Consider the following 12,530-nt stretch of genomic DNA (forward strand, 5'->3'; position numbering starts at 1 on the left):
ATATATATATATAACAGGAATAAATATAAGCCTATGTAAATTGTTACATAGATCCAGGTATTTGCGTATCCAATTTCATCCAAGTCTAAATTGTACCCGTTATTTTTTATATTTTAAGAGAAGTTTCCCCGCCGGCCGCGCGGCGCGTTATTTATTCGTTCGGGATATTGCTGTCTTTATCGCTCGTGACATAAGCGCTCGCAGCCGCCCCCCCCCCATGCCTTCCGCAGCGACGTCCGTAGTTTATATCGAGATAGCTGTAGGCTTTTCAAGATTTGGGCGGTTAAATTTTAGGTTTCGTTGTCCTCTATATTATACGAAAAGTATAGCACAGAAATAAATTATATTTTACAATCAAGATATTCATTATATTTTCTATGCCTGTAGTTATTAGTTTTTTTTTTAAATGCTTTATTAGTCTGTAATTCTCGTGCAAAGTTGACATCTTTTTTTGTCGACTTTTGTGCGTCTGTAATTCTGATTTACATTTAATATGTCGACTTCTGAAAAAACATGGCCGAGGCACAGATTCCCCTACGTCTAGTCCATACTTACAAAATTTCATCTATTTCTGTTGCCTAGTTTTCAAATGAGACCGGGACTACGTTTGTATGGAGAATGGAACGAAGAGACTTCTCTTAAAATTGCTTCGCCTAGCGCACATGGGGCACCAGTCCTGCGTGTACATATTACATGAGCGGGCGTAATGGACTTACGGCATGTAAGCCGCTTGCTCGAGCAGCGCTGTAAATGATAGCACCCTAGCGAGTATATTTAATTACACGCTACGGTTGTTCTGTAGCATATAATGATAATTATGACCTGGAAGTGACGTGTTTTTAACCCCCGACGCAAAAAGAGGGGTGTTATAAGTTTGACCGCTATGTCTGTCTGTGGCACCATAGCTCTTAAACGGGTGAACCAATTTGAATGCGTTTTTTATATTTGAAATCAGGTTTTCTAGCGATGGTTCTTAGATATGTTTCATCAAAATCGGTTTAGCCGTTTTTAAGATATTAAACTTTGAAGTGACAAAGTCAGGTGTTTCCAACTTTTTGTTGGTTAGGTTATCGTAACAAATCTACACAAATAAGTATTTTTTTGTTTTTTTTTTACTTTTGTTTGTGGCATTTTGGATTCGGTTAATTTCGTTTTAAGACATCCAAAGCTCAACTACGTTTCCCAACCGGATGCATCTAATCGATACCGATCGATTGTGCGTCGATTGCGATTGCGTCGATTAGAACGCGATGACAGCCGCATCCGGCGTTGGGAAATCTAAGTACAGGCAATTTGTAAGTGTTGGTACATTAGAGAGGTGCGATTGTGAAGGCAGGATATTTATTTGATATTCTGTTACAGCGCCTGAAGTCTAAAGGAAATTGATATTGAAATTTATAACTAACTAGCTTTTTCCCGCGACTTGGTCCGCGTGGAATTAAGTTATCGCGCGCTGTTCCCTCGGGAACTGTGCATTTTTCCGGAATAAAAAGTAGCCTAAGAAACTCTCTGCCTCAAAAGCTATCTCTGTGAAAAAAATCACGTTGATTCGTCGCTCCGTTCCGCCCCTTGTATTGCAGATGCGTTGCCAACCTGGAAGCCTAAGATTACCTCAAGTGCCAGTAGTTTCACCGGCTGTCTTAGGTACTCTCCACGCCGAAACACAACAGTGCAAGCACTGCTGCTTCACGGCAGAATTAGCGAGCAAGATGGTGGTAGCAATCCGGGCGGACCTTGCACAAGGTCCTACCACCTGCACATATTGAACTTCCAAGACCCGAGAACAAACATTCGTATTATTCACACAAATAACTACCCCGGCCGCGAATCGAACCCGGGAATCGTCAGGTTCTCTAACCACTTGACTAGGTCGTCAGTCAACTTACTTAAAAAAGCAACCTAAGCTGGGTTCTATGAAACCCCCTCCCCCCTATTGACCGCGTGCCGGGGTCGCCGGGGTCGTTATAATTTGTGTGAAATTATTAATTAGCCCATTAGGCTTATCGCGCGAGTTGCGCGCTCGCCATTGTTTTATTTCCGATTCGTGATCAGCTTCGGTATGTTTGGTTATGAATTTAATTGCGTTAGGGGTTTAGGAGTCCGTAGGCAGGGTGAAAAATAAACTAGGTTAGTACTTGGGGATTTTCAATCACAAATTTGAAAAATTGTTAGGTATTAGAGCATGATTGGTTTTTTGGAGTCTTTTTGTATTTTTTTATTTCAACTCCAAATTTGTTACTTTTGTTACAAAAAGACTCCAAAAAACCAATCATAATTTGATTGCTTAGTAGCGACATCTCTTGTCTGGGTGAGCGGTTGGTTCCGAAAGAGTGTGACGTCTCTCGATGAGAGCGGAACATAGATGTCGCTAGTGCTGCTGCATAAGTAGCGTAGTAGAAATAAGCAACCTGGGATATGTATGCATAGGAAAAATTCGTGTCTAGATTCCTGTCCAGCGGTGGTGTAGGGGTTATAGCACGCAGCACGGATTGCTGAGGACCTGGGTTCGATTCCCAGCGCTGGTCTCTTTTTCTGGTTTTTCTGTGCATCCATGTCTCAATTTGTATTTTCGATAGGTATTAGAGCGTTTAAACTGCCTCATTGTCGTGGTCACATTTTTTTTGAATGGGCTGTAGAATGTGATGACATTTTCGATATATTAGGCGTCCTGCATTTCTACTAGATAACCCTTAACCACAGAATATAGTACCCTTAACCTTCTTCTGATAGATACTTGTAATAGAATTTTCTACCATATCAACAAGAGTGCCTACGAAAATCATACCGAATAAATGCTCAAATGACCTTGGATGACATTTTCAATATATTAGACGTCCTGCATTTCTACTAGATAACCCTTAACCTTCTTCTGATATATATTTGTATCAGAATTTTCTACCATGTCAACAAGAATGCCCACGAAAATCATACGGAACAAGTGCTCTAATGACCTTGTGAAACATCGAATAGCATAAAATAATAAAAAGGAAAAGGTTTATATACTTTCTTATAAGGCCAGCAACAGACCAATGACACTTCTTGAGTAGTTTGTACTTATACGGCGGTGATTGCTTCCCATCAGATGACACGCATGCTCGTTTGCCACAAATAAAAAAAAAGATTTATTTCAAAGTATCATAAACCTTTTACTACTTTTGTTTCCATTTATTTAATTTGGAATTCTAAAACCATTTTAAATGCCTGTCTCTAATATCGGTCCGGTTTCGGGTCTCTTTCTATCTTCTCACTGTATGTGCATGTGTATGGACGCGTGTTAATTAAGGCTGTGTTAGAGGGACTAAAGCGAGTTAGTGCGTTTGTTAAGGTTGTGGTCCATGAAGGAGCGGAGCGGGCGCGTAAGCATTTTAAGTCAGGCTGTTACAAGATGGCGAACAATTCCCATAGCGCTTAACATTTTTCTATTATAACAAATCAATCTTATTAAATAAGCGAAAATATGTACCAAATAAACAAAAACCAGGCAGCCAGGTGCCAGGTAAACAAGTCAGCCATAGCCGAGCATTTGTTGGAGTCAGGGCCAGAGCACTGGATTGAGCTTCACAATCCCAAAATTCTGTCCACGGAACGTCATTTTTACTCAAGACGTACGTTAAGCAGTTGAAATAAAAAAGCATAAGAATTTCAACCGGGACGATGGGTATAAGCTTTCATCTTCGTGGAATCCTGTTATTAATAAGTGTCGGCGTCGGGATGAATGTTCGGAGGGACGATCGGACGTTGTTAGTGTTGTGTGTCGGTGTGATAGGGTGACTAATAAAAGTGACCAAGTGCGGGTAGTTCGTGATACGAGTGCCGGCACTATTAGTGATCAAGTGCGGGTAGTTCGAAGAACTCGCGCTGCTAGGCAGACTTGACAACCCACACTTCAGTCAACTCGTGACCACGGCAACTGTAACGTTGCCGAAACGTCGAGGTAAATATTACTTGTGTAAAAATAGCGTGATAAGTCCCGTATATGGTATTTTAACTATGAGTGAGAATCACGAAAGTTTAAAACGTTGTTATGTTATGTACCGAAAAGTCTTTGAAATTAAGAATTTGTATTGATCACCATGTGATGCACCATTACGTACATTGAGAAGGCAGCAGGGCGGCGCCACCGTGCTGGGGCGTGCTGCGGCACATTCTATCAACTGCATAGCAATGCACAAAATATTAGTATAAATGAAACAGATACAAAATTCAGATCTACTGTCAAGAAGACATTAATATCTAAGGCGTATTATAAAGTTAATGACTACATCATGGACAGGGATATTTGGAAATATTTCCGATCCGCATTAGCGATTACTTCAAATAGCGAATCTACTGTGTCTAAAATAAAGTTGTTTTAAATACTTGTGATGTATACATATCAGTTAATAATATTGTAAATCTGTTTAAAAAAATATACCTCGTTGAGTTTCTGGCCGGATTCTTCTCAACGAAGGTTTTCCCGAACCGGTGGCAGATTTTTTTTGACATTCATAAGTGCTTGTTATAGCCTAAATTGAATAAAGATATTTTGACTTTGACTTTGACTTTTCACCCCGCTGCTACCAACGTCTCGAATGTACAGTCGAACAAATTGTATCATGACCCAGGCTGAAACCTTTCTGCTACTAAATGTCATGATGACATCTCATTCCTTTGTCAAGGAAATCAAAGTGAAATTGATTATTGAAAGGTTCTACCCTGGGTCATGATTCAATTGGTTCGACCGTACCTACTGACCGATCTTTTAAATTAAGAACTTGTTGTACTGATCATCCCGCTGCTACTAACGCCTCGCCTTATACCGGGTGTGGCCTGTAACAGGAGCAAATTATTAAAAAATAGATCGTAGTACGATCTATGTTTTAATTATTTGCTCCTGTTACAGGCCACACCTGGTATTCGTACTGATTCCGCTGCCACCAACGCCTTGCCTTATATTCGTACTGTTCCCGCTGCGCCTTTACATGCGTAGTGCGATGCAGTGCGAGCACCCATTATAGTCCGAGCGCCGGCGGCGCCGCACCGCAGCGCGATGATTTCCCGCCGCGACCCATGATTGGTCATTCGAACCAGCGTAATGCAGTCAATTTCGATTCGGTTAGCGCTGTTTACTTTTGATGACGTTTGCTGCACTTTGGGGCAATTAGATGATATATGAGTTAATTATCTTTTACGACATTTGTAGTTATAAATAAAAATAAGTATTTTATTTAGGCTTTACTATTTGATGGAATTAATTAATTTTGTATCGATTACAGTGACATTTAATGATTGTACTTTTAAACTATAATTTTACTAGCTTTTGCCCGCGGCTCCGCCTGCGTCGATTTCGGTTATCGCGCGCTATTCCCTAGGGAACTATGCATTTTTCCAGGATAAAAAGTAGCCTATGTTACTTTCTGGCTCATAAACTATCTCTATGCCAAAAATCACGTCGATCCGTGGCTCCGTTTCGACGTGAAAGATGGACAAACATACACACAAACGCACACACTTTCGCATTTATAATATTAGTATGGATTGAGTTACGTAAATTTCGGTGTGTTTTATGATTATTTTACATTTGACTGTTCTACTGTATATTTTGCATGCCAGCTACTAGTGAAATGTGTGTTTCACATACTTATTGATATATTGATTGATTAATAAATCATTTTTCTTTCTTTCTTTCTTTATTGCAGGACATCATTATTGTACCACATTATAAGCAGATTAGACTTTGACTTGACTCGATTATACGTTCTCTACATAATAGAAACAATTCGGCTTTAAAAAATTATCAATCATCGTCTTTATCAATCATTTGAAATCACAAAAAAATCAATTGTATGAAATTAATGGCGTTCATTTTTGTTTTTAATGTACTTTGTTTTAATATACATGTTTTGACTACGTTGATTTAATATACATGTTTGACTACGTATCCAAAACGTAAACAAACAGGACTGCAGTAAAATTATGCCACTATTAGAAAACCCACTGGGGCTTAATGTGTATACCTTCCGCCGCCTAACTTGGCTTAAAAGTTCATTGCCCCGACTTTACGAGTACAGGTATAATTCCAATAATTGAATAGGCACTATACCGTTAAGCGATTCGAACACAATCCGGGAGCAACGTGAAAACGTCGCATAAAAAATGTATCTCAAAAATGTGTCAAAACTGAGTATTAAGTAATGAACTTTTAGGCAGATTTATATGGCGCGTGGTATAGTAGACAAGCTACAGCGGTTCAGTAAGTCGATATAAATTAACTGAACTATAGTAGGTCTATACCCAGCTAGGTGAGGACTGAGTGGGTTATGTAGGACTAGAATGCAGTGATGTAGGCTAGAATAATGATGACTTTACAAATATGTAGACTCTCTCTCTCTATCTCTCATTCTGTGTTTATACCTGTTTTCTGTACTGCTTACTATGTGTTAGTGTGTAATAAAGAGTTATTGTATTGTAGAACTAGAAAGAGGTTCAAATTATTTTTACTGTAAGTAGTTTAAAATGTTTTAGTATTTTTTTGTTACGTAATTTTTATCCTCGACAAAAACGACAGTCAAAAGCCGTACGTTTATTTAAGCACTTAATTCGATTTGACTAGTTATTAACCACGCCTTTAATATACATTATGAAACGCCAAAACAGCGCCGTTACCATTTCCAAACCAGCCGTCGAAACTCGCTAAATCATTACCCAACGCTCGCCTAATTAAAATTATCGCCGCACTCTCAATTAGCCCACAATCGAATTACGATTAACATGCCCAGTCATTAAGCTGTCACTAAACGAAGCGACTCTAACTTAACCCTGCTAAAGCCCAAAGTCAAACAGCGTCTAACATTTGAAAATTCATTACTCCCGATGAGCTTTAATATGCAGCAAAACGACAAATCTGACACATGATTAGGGTTGCCAGTAAAAACGGCCATTATAAGAGTGTTGCCAGATTATCGATAATTATAAAAAAAAGATCCTATCATGGTAATGCGCCTCTTAATGCGTTGGCCATAATATTTTTATTTGTTTTGTCGGTCTGTAACACATGTAATCTGGCGCGGTGATCTTAATGCGTATTGCTATCTCTTTTACAACCACGTGTTGGAACGAGAGCATCGATTTTTGATCGCTCAATCAATTTGTACTATTTGTCACTTTGGTTTATTTCTTAATCGGTTTCGTAAGTGACAGTTGACGTATAAATGTGTGTTTGTGAAACAGAGTTTTGTTGTATTGTGTGTAAGTGTGGGAGTCGATTCAGATAAGACAAGGGGACTCTAAGGTTTTGTGAACTCATTTTGATTGGTGGTCGATTTAATTATTAGAATGACGTGTTTTGGTTAAGTGTAGATTTAATGCGCAAAAATTTTTTGTTCTTTGATTAGTAACACATTTAAACCAATTAGCTAGTTTCTTGGCTACAAAAAATCTATTATTCATTACACTTGCTCGTCAATGATAATATTCCACGCCTGTACTCGCATGCTAAAGGACAATGGCCTTGATTGTTCCTGCGGGAGTTATGGATTTACGTATAGCTTTTCTTCTCAAGGGAGTTATGACTTTAGTTTTAAACAGTAAGTAGGTACGTCATTTCAGAATAAAGAGGTTTCAAGTCAGCCAACGTTTTATTTACATCTTTGAAACTTTACATCATCAATTTTACACCATAAAAAATTTCCACGCATCATGAAACTTCGTTCTTTTTATATTTTAAATTTATATCAAATTATTTTGGTTTGTTGCATATTTAATAATATTTATTTAAAAGAAATAAGTACTATGTGTTGAGAAGTGTAGTAATTCCATTTGAAGTTCTGTGGTGTTTTGTTTGGCATGGTGTGACGTCTGATATGGTGCGCGTCACCTCGTTTAAGTTAAGCTTAAACATGTTAACTATAGCTATCTGTGCGATCCTGTAATTGGCTCTGTGTTGCTATTCCTACTACATACATATATTGTGTTTTAAGCTGTTGGTCCTCCTTAAATAAATAAATAAATAGTTTTAGTATTATATGTTTTTAGCATGTTGGAATAATTAGCTTAGCATTATCTATGGTAGACGACTCGATAACAGTGACAATCAGGGTGGCTACTACGCAATTCAAAAATAGAAGTTTTGCGTTTTGCGTTTTGCTGACGCAAATATTATTTAATATGAGAGTCAGAAGGACAGTACGATACGAACTTCGATGTATGGCATGACTGTATTGGCAGGTAGCCATTATTTTATTGAATTGTTTTCTTAGCGTCTTTCTTTTGCCGATCTGTGAAGCGTTTAGTTACAATTTTTTTTGGATTTTTTCCTCGCAATGTGATGAAAATCATTGTGTGTGTGGGCCGTCAGGGGATTACAAAATAGTCATTAAAAGCCCTCCGCCTCGTTAGTAATTCCCTTCTTACGTCCCTTAATACACAATGTACTATACCCTGTCAGAATCAGAAACAATTTTTTTCCATTGTCAAGCGCCTCAAAGTTCGGGGGTGGAAGCTAGTGACGTCACGCCGTGTTACAAAGAGTCGCATGGTGTGTCGTCACGCAGAACTTTAAATAAGTAAATAAAATAAGTATCATGGGACACTTTGACACCAATTGACCTAGTCCCAAACTAAGCAAAGCTTGTACTATGGACACTAGGCAACGGATAAACATACTTATATAGATAAATACATACTTAAATACGTATTAAATATCCAAGACTCGAGAATAAACATTCGTATTATTCATACAAATATCTGCCTCGGCCGGGAATCGAACCCGGAACCTCAAGCTTCGTAGTCAGGTTCTCTAACCCCTTGGCCATCCGGTCGCCAAGTAAGTTAAGAATTAACTATATTATATTAATATTTTTTTTGCAAAAGAAAAAAATACAATACAAATTTGTCCAAAACTTTCTTTAGAATTGTTTAGAACGCAACATTCTGTTTTTCTTTCGCTCAGTCAGAAAAAACAGTATGTTTAAAAAAATGACGATTAAGGATTGCGAACCAATTAGGTGTAGTCTATTTCAAAAGGCGGGGAGTCAATCCAATTTGCTAAGTCAGATTACATGCGTTTTGTTTTACAATTCATTTTTGTTTTCCGATTTTAAATCAGCTTACGTCATTCTTACAGTGGTATTAATAAACTCAAGTAAATCAGAGCAGCGAGCCTCACGTTGTTGTGTTTTCACGTCCCACTGCAGGGCACAGGCTTCCTATCAAAATGAGAGGGCTTGGGCCGTAGTTCCAACGCGAGCTCAGAGCGGATTTGGAACTTCTAACACACCATTAAATTGCTTTGCAGGTGTGTGCAAGTTTCCTCTCGATGTTTTCCTTCACAGTGAAGCTCGTGGTAAATTTCAAATGTAATTTCAAAAAACACAGACGCGCGAGCCGGGGTTTGAACCCACGATCCTCTGCTTGAGAGGTCACATTACTCGGCCACCACAGCTTCACTATTGATTACGAAATTAAATAACAAGCTTTTTTGCTGACGGTACTTTTTGTTGACTGTACTTGCATTGTCACCCAAACTACATTTGCATACCAAATTTCAAGTCGATGCTATTAACCGTTGAAGAGTTCCGTCCTGCGGAGAAGATCCTGGCTGGACTACTAAGACGTCACTACTAGATTATTGTAGTGTCACGCGATTTACATAAGTATTCCAAATTTCAAGTCAACCTGAATACTGGAAGTTGGTCAAATTTAACTTGCAATATTTGATTACAGACAGACAGACAGGCAACAGGACAGGTGAAACTAAATAAAAGCTTGTAAAAATATATCTGATCATTTTTAATGTCTGATCACCAATTCAAAATCATCATGTAGGTATTTATGAGTCCTTGCCAGTAGTATTCTGTTAACCCGTGTAATGCCCTCGCGCGCCGCGTGCCGGCGCGGGCGGGCGCGTACGGGCTGATGGATGTTTTGTTTCCGGGCGTTATTATCCTTGAATATGTGCACTGTTTACAGAAGCTAGTTCTGTTTACTTATTAATTTTATTTTATTTGATTTTGTGCGTAAATATTTTTGTTTGCGTGGAATTTTGAAACAAAAACCGTACAATTTTCCGGGATAGCAATATTTTTTGGTTCAATTTCATCAATATGTATAAACATCTACTAAAGTTCGCTCTATTTTCCTCTGTTTTGTAATTGACGAATTTCGATTAAATTTAATGCTCAATACGTTATTGCTTTTCCACATTTAGTTTAAAGCCAGCTGTATTTTTAAATAGGACTTAGGTATATCCAGATATTCCGAAGTGTTAAGGATTTACGTATGTAAAATCCTGAAATCCCAACCCTATTTCTAGAGACACGATTTTATCACGAGGTTCTTCATATACTTAAATATACTCGTAGTTAAAATGAAGACCGCGATGAAATTTTTCAGAATCCCTAAATTAGTTTAGTAAAATACGTGAATTTCAATTCAATTTAAATAAATGCCAGCAAAGCCGGGTGTAAATATTAGTTATTTTCATAATTTTAAAAACTTACGTTGCATGTCGTACCCACCGCGGTCCCTTTTCCAAACAAGCTGAACGCTCCGAACGAAAACATTCGTAACAATTAGAGCGCGCGGAAGCCGCGAGATGGCGCGATACGCGATGACGAATGATTCGCCTCGCGCCGGCAGCGGCAGGGTTGGAAACATTTAATCGCTTTACTAAAAGTGATTATTGGGTATAATAAAGACTTATCAAAACAATACCACTCCTTGCAGTCGGGTAAAACTTACTAAAAACTTAATACTAAATTAAATATGAATGTAGTTTTATAATGATTTTATAGTGACACAAAAATGAAATTGATTGATTTAATTTTTACACGTTTTTTATTAGGTCTAACTGTCACTAATAAAATGAGTAATAAAATATAACAAGTCAGATCCAGTTCTCTATGTTTTATTTTGTTCTCAACTGATACGCTTAGGTACCTACATCAACATGGAGCCAGTGATAATTAGTAAAAAATCCTAAGTATAATAAGTATGTAGTTCATAAAGGATACGACTTGCGTTTATGAACGTCGTATAATCTTTGTTCTGAATAGTGCTGCTTTTCAACCCTGCGTGCACCGGCTGTATCGTTGTTTGCTCAAGTTATTTTGAGTTATTATTCAGTTGTTACCTACCTACCGCGTGATAGCGCGAACTAAATAGTGGTATTATAATGTTTAGTGCAGGGGTCTGAGCTGGGCGATGAGTCAGCCACTCAGTTTGTTAAAAATTGATTTCAATTTACTTTTCTACGTTTGTGAGAAAAAGGATCTTGGCAGAATGGTAGAAGGTATTAACACCCTGTAGTTCTTTTTAACCCTCGACGCAAAAAGAGTTGTAACAGTTGTTGGGTGATATAAGTTTGTCGCCAATGTCTGTCTGTCTGTCTTCAGCATCGTAGCACCGATTTTGATGCATTTTTTTTCACGCCAAAGCAAGTTTTCTTGTCATGGCTATGTTCAATAAAAATCGGCTGAGCCGTTTTTATTTATTTATTTATTTCTATAAACATTCATAGGCTTATATTATTGTTTAAACCAAAGCACCTATTAAGTTAGATAAGATAATAGACATAGACAGAAGGACAAAAGGTAGAACTAATTATATAAGAGGGGGAAAAAGAGCGTGCGGGTCACCTGATGGGAAGCAATCACCGCCGCCCATGGACACCTGCCAACACGAGGGATATCACAGGTGCGTTACCGGCCCTTTGAAAGACTGATAGGCTCGTTTTTTTACTTTACTTTGAAACGACGGCAGGGATTTCTTAATATTTCTAAGTTGGTTCGTTTATTTCCATTGAGCAAATGAACATAAATTCGTTAATGTAAACCAGCACCAAACTGTTCCAGGCGAGGGCTCCTGCAACAGCAACGACGGCTTCCATCCGGACAAGTCGCCGGCCGCGTCCGACGACGACCCGGCGCCGGACGGCAAGAAGAAGCACCGCCGGAACCGAACCACTTTCACCACGTACCAGCTGCACGAGCTCGAGCGGGCCTTCGAGAAGAGTCACTACCCTGACGTGTACTCGCGGGAGGAGCTGGCGATGAAGGTCAATCTGCCCGAGGTGCGGGTGCAGGTCAGTCTCTAACAGTCTTTTCATCATACTTGCTCGTGAGCAGTGTCGTATCATGCAGGTTAACTTGGTTGCCACCCCCTAAATAAAACCCAGGGTCTTCGTAGTCCGAGACAAGGCATGTCTGTTTAAGTCTACATTTTGCTGGATAAAAATAGAAATAATTTATTTGCAAGAATACGGTTAGTTACAGGTCTTAAATTATGTTGGGGCATGCGTACTCAACCTGCAAGTAAGTGCGCAAATGATAGCAGAAATTCATCCGTAAACTATACATTAATTGAATATTACTTACATTATGTTGTGTCAAATACTCAGTAAACATTAATTATATTAAGCCGTTTAGTAAGTCTAGTTTTGAAATATTTTATATTTTCTAATTAGATTTCATTTATGATTGGTTATTTGGAGTCTTTTTGTATTTTTTATTTCAACTCCAAATTTGTTACTTTTACGGGTATCGGGTTTATAT

General features: G+C 38.5%; 1 protein-coding gene across 1 annotated transcript in view; it reads left to right on the forward strand.

The window, feature by feature from the left end:
• LOC141440567 (retina and anterior neural fold homeobox protein 2-like) overlaps nt 1–12,530 on the forward strand; it is a 93,478-nt gene that overhangs the window by 41,183 nt on the left and 39,765 nt on the right. The window lies entirely within an intron of this gene.

This window comes from Choristoneura fumiferana, chromosome 22, assembly GCF_025370935.1.
Source record: "Choristoneura fumiferana chromosome 22, NRCan_CFum_1, whole genome shotgun sequence".
NCBI lineage: Eukaryota > Metazoa > Arthropoda > Insecta > Lepidoptera > Tortricidae > Choristoneura > Choristoneura fumiferana.